Source organism: Onychomys torridus, chromosome X (genome assembly GCF_903995425.1).
Source record: "Onychomys torridus chromosome X, mOncTor1.1, whole genome shotgun sequence".
NCBI classification, from domain to species: Eukaryota; Metazoa; Chordata; class Mammalia; order Rodentia; family Cricetidae; genus Onychomys; species Onychomys torridus.
Window position 1 is genome coordinate 81,944,207 of NC_050466.1, and position 8,305 is coordinate 81,952,511.

Sequence of the window (8,305 nt, forward strand, 5' to 3'; positions counted from 1 at the left end):
TCTTGTTGTCTCTGCTCACCTCCCAAATGGGCTGCTTTCACTCACATCCCATCTGGGTCATCCCAAACCGACATAAAAACTCAAAACAACTAAGGCAAATTATCCCAATTACTGATATGGAAACAATAGTCAAAGATTAGGATAAAACAAGGATTCTGAAACAGAAGGATAATAAATTTTTACCAGAAGATTAAATAACTTAAGTCCTATATGTAATTCCTTGATTTAGCACTTCCATGTTCTTTACAAATTCTTGTAACTGCATGTGGCAGCTATGAAGCCTGACTGCTCAGATACCCTTCCAAGTGAGATGTCGCTGGAATGAGCAGTTGACTGATAGCAGCATTGGCTATCACGCTATATTTGTGTTTGAATAATATCTGGAGTCTGTCTAACTTGGCTTATGAAAATAACCATCAGAGCAGTGGTACTAGAAACAATCATTCTGCATTAGAGACTGCTCCTATGACAAATTTTTGCTCTAAGACTCTTGACCATAACTGGGCGTAAGCTTTCTCACTAAAATCTCTGCTGCTTTCCATCCATCCTTCCTTCTCTCTCTACAGAATCCAGACTTGGGGCATTGTTTGAGTTCTCCTTGCCTTCTCTGCTCCCACTCCCCTTATCTTTCAAAATGAATCCCTCTAATAAAAATACCATGTAATTATATCATGTACCACACTTACTAGATGATCAATTTGATAATTTTTTTCTATCAGAACGGGTAGGGGAAATAGGATAAATAAGCTTTGAGGACTGAATAATGCATTGCCCAACTGGTATTGACATAATGCCTAGTACTTCATGAGGCATATTTAATCCTGGGAAAAAACTTAAAATGTTGACCTGTGGTGAGGTGATGCTGGAACAAAAATTGAAGCCCTTGGAGAGAATGAGAGGAGAAATACACGTGAGGAAAGTAGAGTTGGCTAATTACTGCTGAGTTATATTGACAAGTAACTGCAGATTCCTCCATAATGAGAAGTTGAGAGTAGATAAGAAACAAATGTTCAGTTTAAGAACCAGAGGGGCTGTTCGGTAGCTTATGAAACTTCCTGTCTGCCAACCTGACTCTGACAAATTCATGTTCACCAGAGGCTCAGAGTATTAGGAATGGGGCTTGTAGGCACACCTCCAGAGTTACAAGAGTCTACATTGTTGCCACACAGATCAACTTCCAAACAGATGATTTGAGGGCTAGCTGGCTATTCCATTATTCTCATGACTTTTTTTTGAGTGAAAAATTCAAATTGTTTGTATGTATGTGAATTTCAAAATAATCTAGCATGATTTTTTTAAACTGTTCTTTAAAGAATACAATAAGGAAAGCAGACTACAACTACTGTCGCTGTTATTAAAACAACAAAGTTGTTTTGTGATTATTGCAGTCAAAACACACTGGCAAATTCTTTATATACCTTCTGTCTTTATTTTTAATTTTGAAATAAGTTTGATTTAAATAATATGGCTATTTACTGCTGGAAGCAGAATTTAGGTCTGTTGAGTATCCATTATTTTTCTGCCATACTAAGAGGGACGTTGTAATTCGTTCTTTTTAAAGTATTGGATAATAATGTAGAACATTAATAATGAGGAAAGTAGCAAATTGTTTTGAAATTAATCTTCATATTTCTGTTTAAAATACTATCAAAAGTAAGGACATTAGGTAAATTTCTCCCTTTCACTGATATCCTGTATTATAATTTCAACTATCAATAAATTTAGAACAGTAATTTAATACTCATCATCAGAAGCTAACAGAGGTAGCAAAACTTTACTATAAATGCAAATTCCACAAGTCCAAATAATTTTACACTATATGAAATAGTGGCTACTTTTGACTATACTTTTGTCAACTAGAATTATAAATAGCATTATAATAATGATACAACTGAAATCTAGAGATTATTTCTTACACTTCTAAACATAATTGTCTAATATTACTAGACATGAATTGTACAATGAATTTGTTTTAGATATGCAAGTAAAACACTAGAACAAGGTTAATATTTTATTCCATTACCTATACATCTTATTGGCAATTAAGTTCAAATATTACCCCTCTTATGATCTTCTCAATGAAGAAAACTAAATCTCTTTCATCAGTTTTACTGAGCAAGTAGAGCAACAATTCCAATGCCTTGTCAAAGCTCATTATAGCTAAAACTTAGTTAATATTTTTCAATTTTTGATAATGTGGTTTTATATTCACTAGACCAAAGTTGGTTCATTAAGATACTTAGCTCTGGGGAAGAGAATTTTAAAAGGTGCTTAGCACTGGATTTGCAATAAACTAGTCATGTATTACATTTTTATAGAGAATTGACATAATTGGGGAATATATTATGGCTCTAATAAGATCAGATGGCTTAGATAGTTATGTTGATAAGGTCAATGGTAGCCTTATGTGGAGAAGTAATATAATATATATACATATATATATATATATATATATATGTATGTATGTGTATGTATGAATATGGCTGAGATTTTTCAAGTAGTTCCTTAAAGTTCAGAGTAATTTCATTTGTTTTCATGGTGAGACCCTGGATTTACTAATTTAGACATTTACATTGTTATGAAAATAAACATTGGTTTGTTTTTTTGTTTGTTTGTTTGTTTGTTTGTTTGTTTTGGTTTTTCAAGACAGGGTTGCTCTGTGTACCTTTGCGCCTTTCCTGGAACTTACTTCATAGACCAGGCTGGACTTGAACTCACAGAGATCTCCACCTGGCTCTGCCTCCCAAGTGCTGGGTTTAAAGGCGTGCGCCACCACTGCCCAGCTGCAAAGACATTCTTTAGAACTGTGTTGGTTCATTGCAGTATCTAATAGCAACATAATCTACTCAGGTTTAAATTAATTCAATATAATTTAAAAATCAGTTGTTCAGTTGCAGTGGTCACATTTCAACATTTCAACTTTTCCTTATTCATAGATGTGGCTAACATATTAGAATGTGCAGATCATTTATATCACAACAGATATTTGTACTCTATAAATTTTGTAAATTATCTGGCTAAAAATTTAGACCTCACTTAAAATTCAAATTTTATGGTAATTTTATGTATTATGTTTACCATACACATACACTGATTTTATTTTTGTGAATGTCACAATAGCACTTATTTTTTGGAGATGAGAAAACAAAGGTTATATATGACACAGAAGTAAAAGTTCAGCTGATTCATGCTTTTTCTACTTTACTTCCTTGAAAGAAGATATACTCCAGGAAAATCTTCAAGGACTCTTATCAGAAAATAGCAACACTCTAGAGAGTACAATTTGGAAGTATTTCTGCTCTTAAAAAGATGGCACTAACAATTTCTTGGAAGAATCATATAGGGAATGTAATTAAAAATGATTTGTAACGGGGGGCATATCTGGACTTCAATATTTTGTCTTTTTATTTATTATATTTAGTGCATCCTATTACTCTACCTTAAAGCAGAAAATAATATTATATTTTTATAATACATTTTAGTGGGGCTGGAGATACGTTTTTTTCTTTTTTTAATTTTTTTACTTTTTAAAATTATTATATATTAAATACACATCAGCCATGGGTTCCCCTGTCCTCCCGCCCCACCTCCACCTTCCCCCCAGCCCCTCCCCTCCATTCCCATCTCCTCCAGGGCCAAGACTCCCCTGGGGATTCATTTAAACCTGGTCTATTCAGTATAGGCAGGTCCAGTCCCCTCCTTCCAGGCTGAGCAAAGTGTCCCTGTGTAAGCCCAAGGTTCCAAACAGCCAGCTCATGCACTAAGGACAGGTCCTGGTCCCACTGCCCGGGTGCCTCCCAAAGAGTTCAATCTATTCAATTGTCTCACTTATCTAGAGGTCCTGATCCAGTTGGGGGCTCCACAGCTTTTGGTTCATAATTCATGTGTTTCATGAATTTTTGAGACCAAGATTGGAAAAACACAGGGACAAATAGCCAAACGAATGGAGACATGTTTTAATAGTTGGATGCACTTGTTGCCCTTGAAGGAGCTGGGTTCCATTTCTAGCACCTGTCACTCCAGTTACAGGAGAGCTGATGCCCTCTTCTGACCTCTATAGGCTCTAGACATGTATGCAGTTACATTTACAGTCAGGCAAAACACGTATATAAAAAAGAAAAAGTAAATCTTTTACACACACACACACACACACACACACACACACACACACACACACACACACACCATGAGGAAAACTACAAAAGTTTAAATGCAATCAGAAAAGACAAATAAATGAGCAAGCTTCCAGTGGCCTTATATAGGGAGATTAAGTTTTAGATATTTTCAACTTGTTATATATATTTAAAGTGCATTAACCTCTCTTGTTGCTGTGAGAAATGGCAGGCATAAGCAACCTAAAGAAGAAGAGATTTATTTAACTCCTGATAAGATACGGTCCATCGTAGTAAGAAAATTATGGTACCAGGAGCAGAAAGTAGCTGATTATGTTGTATTTGTACACACAAAGCAGAAAGGGATGAATGTTGTGATCATGCTTTCTCCTTTTATACTTTTAATTTCATCTGAGACCCCAGGCCATGGAATGAGGCCACCCCTATTTAGGTTAGTTTTTCCCTCACATGATCCTCTCTGGAAATAACATAGATACATCAGACTTGTCTCCTAGGTGATTCTAAATCCAGCCCCGTTAACAATGAAGATAAAAATCATAAGCTTATCCCTTGTCAACTTGACACTAGGATGTGTCACCTCAATCTATAATATTTCACATTGTTCCCGAAAGGCTTTTATCCAACTTATAATGAAAAATACATTTAGTTCATCTCAGTATCTTAACAGCTCTAACACTGTCCAAAAGCCTGAAGGTCAAAGTCTCTTCTGAGACTTAAGATGACACTCTTTTAACTGTGAGATGTCAAATGTACTTTCTTTCTTTTTTTTCTTATTTGGCTTATTTAGATACAACTTTGTCAATATCATTTTATATTCAGAGTACCAAATTTTGTGAAATAGATTCTTTACACTGATATTTTAATTTTATTGTTTTTATATTTTGAATCTAAAATAATTATTTTCATGATTTACAAAACAATAAAAGGTTTCATGCTTTAAAAATGCAGTGTCACAGAGTAAATGTTCCCATTCTGAAAGATAGAAATGGTGGCAAAATAAGAAAAGATCATCCCAAACAAGATCTAAACCCACCAGGGCAAAGATGATATAAAGTTCCAGCCCTGGTACCTGGGCCTTTGAAGGTATCATCTGAACTACAACAGGATTGGCAAGTATTGCCTCTCCTGTTATGCCACTTGCAGAACATGGAACCTTTTACTAGAGGTGGCTCTGCCCCATACATTCAGCATAACTCAGTGGATGCGTTATATTACTGGCTTCTCCAACATCTCCATCACAATTTATGTTACAACTTGATAGCTTCACACATCAGCCTTTGAGTACCTGTGCTATTCTACAGTGTATTACCTGGCCACATCTGTTTTCTAGAACAATGGTATAAGCCTCCAAGATGCAATAATTCTTGAATTTTTCAAACCTGCAAAATAATCATTATATGGACAATGCTGCTAGATTCTGATGCTGGCTTCAGATTTAGTCTACTTCCCTTTCTACTGTACTTGTACACCTTCAGTATCTCCTACTTTGAATAAATATCACAAACCTCAATAAAAACAGTAAGGCATATCTGTACTATAGCATATTTGTTGCTTGATCTTGAAATGTCAAACAACTTAGTCCACTCCTTTTTAGTTCAGTCTCTCTAAAATTTCATCGTAGGCAGAACGCAGGTGCAGGGTAAAGAGAACATCCTCCAGTGAGTACTGGTCTCCCCAGTAAAACCCCACGAGCCACTCCTTCATTCTGATCTTCTAAACTCCCACCACAATAGTCTTTTAAGCTCTTCTGACTTAATTTCGAGCTTCCATATCCCACAGCTTCAAATTCTTTTAAATTCTTCTTACAAACTAGTTCTGAAGGTCTTTGAACCACCTGGTCAGGATTCTCACACAAGTGATCCCACTCCTCTATACGAGGTTTCTAAATTTATTTATTTTTATTGCTTCTGTGAGAAAATATCCAAGGGAAAAAAGAAGTTTAAGAAAGGAATAGTTGATTTTGGTCCAGTCTACTGTTCCAACACCATACCTGTTTGCTTCCCACCATGATGATTATGGCCTAACCCTATAAAACTGTTAGCAAGTCCCTGACTAGAGACTTTGTGTTATACGAGTTGCCTTGTTCATGGCATCTCTTCACAGCACTTAAACAGTAATTAAGAAAAGCAGTAAAATTCTAATACTATGAAAGTCATTAATGATAACATAAGAGAAACTCTAAACTGTAAATATGATGATGAATTTTTGATACAATATGAAAGTCATTTGTATAATAAATTATTGATAATCTGGGCTTCACTAATATTTTTAATGACTGCTATATCAAAGACAATAGCAGAGTAACACAAAGCATAAACTTAGAGAAAATATTTACAATATACGTATGATAAAGTATTATCTAAAGTATAAAAAGAACTTGTAACAATAGAAAAAGCCAAAAGTAAATTAAAATGAGCCAAAGACCTTGGCAACCATTTCCCCATATATTCTAATGACAAGCACATAAAAAGTCCTCCACATTATATGTCATCAAGGAAATGAAACTTTGAAGAATAATAAAATACTACTGTAAACCTCAAAGAGCAGCCAAAAACTGAAACATTTGACAACACCAATGCTACCAAGAATGTAGAACAATGAGAGCTCTCATGTGCTATACTGGGAATGAAAAATGGTACAACTGTGTGGTGATTTCTTCTAAAATTAAACATACTCTTACAAAATGATCCAGCTGCCATAGTCTTTGATAGTTATCCAAAGGATCTAAAAGTGATTCATACACATGAAAACTGCACACAAATGTTTACAGCAGCTTTATTTATAATGCTCCAAGTTAGAAACAACCAAACAACTGTCTGGTAGGTGAATAAAGTTTAGCATACCCAAACAGTTGCATATTATTTAATGCAAACATAGTGAGCTATCAAACCATGGAAAGACATTGAGGAACCTTAAATGTGTGTTCTTAAACAAATGAACCTGCCCTACCTAGCTTAAACTGTCAAGTTGAAGCAACCTAGAGTCACCTGAAAAGGGAGTCTCAATGGAGGAATTGTCCAGATCAGAATGGCCTGTGAGCATGTCTGTGGGGAACTGTCTTGATTGATAGTTGATATAGGGGGCCTAACCCACTGTGGAAGGCAGCATTCTCTAGACAGAGGATTCTGGGCTGTATAAGAAATCTGGCTAAGCACAAGTTTATGAGCAACCCAACAAGCAACATTTCTCTATGGTTTCTGCTTCAAGTTACTCACTTGAATTCCCTCAGTGATGGACTGCAACATTTAAGCTGAAATAACCTTTTTCCTTCTTTAAGTTACTTTTGGTCAGAGTGTTTTTTATCACAGCAACAGAATGAAAATTGAAGAGAATCCAAACTGGAAAGGCTGCCTACATATGATCCCCACCATCAATATTGAAGAAAAGACAAAACTACAGAGACAATTAAAAGATTAGCAGTGGTCAGAGGTTAGAGTGGGGATGGATTAAACCATAGAATACAACTTCTTGGGGAAGAGAAAATATTCTCTGTGATATTTAATGATAGACACGTGTTATTATACTTTGTCCAAATCCATAAAATGTGTAATCCCAAAGTGAACTCCAGTATTAACCATGGGTTTGGGGTGATTACATTGTATCATCTAGGTTCACTCACTGTTTAAAAAAATGCATTCACTTGGCAGGTGTTATTAAAAGGGAAAACAATGCATGTATGGTGATAGAGTATATGGAAATTATTTGTTCCTGCTTCCTTATTTTCCTGTTAACTCAAAATACTGTAAAAAAAAAAAAGTAACTTTAAACGTGTCTGTTGGGCCAATGAGGTGGCTCAGAAATTTAAGGAACTTACAGCTAAACCTGACAATCTCCAAACCCCACACAGTAGAAGAAGAAAACTGACTCCCACAAGTTATCCTCTAACTTCCATATATGCAAACACACAATAAGTAAATAACAAATGTTTAAAAGAGAGACCTGTCATTTTGGATATTCTATCAAATGAAAATCCACCCCCTCACAGACAGTTACATGTACGTGAAATGTTCAGAAGTATTTTCAGAAATATTACATCTAGAACAAATTGATGTTAAAATTTAGAATCAGGTCCAGAAAGTATTGTATTAGGGAGATTTAAGAAACAGTGTAAAACTACAGAAAGTTAGCATGCATGTGCCCACCAGGAAAAAAAAACGAGTATTGTATAAATT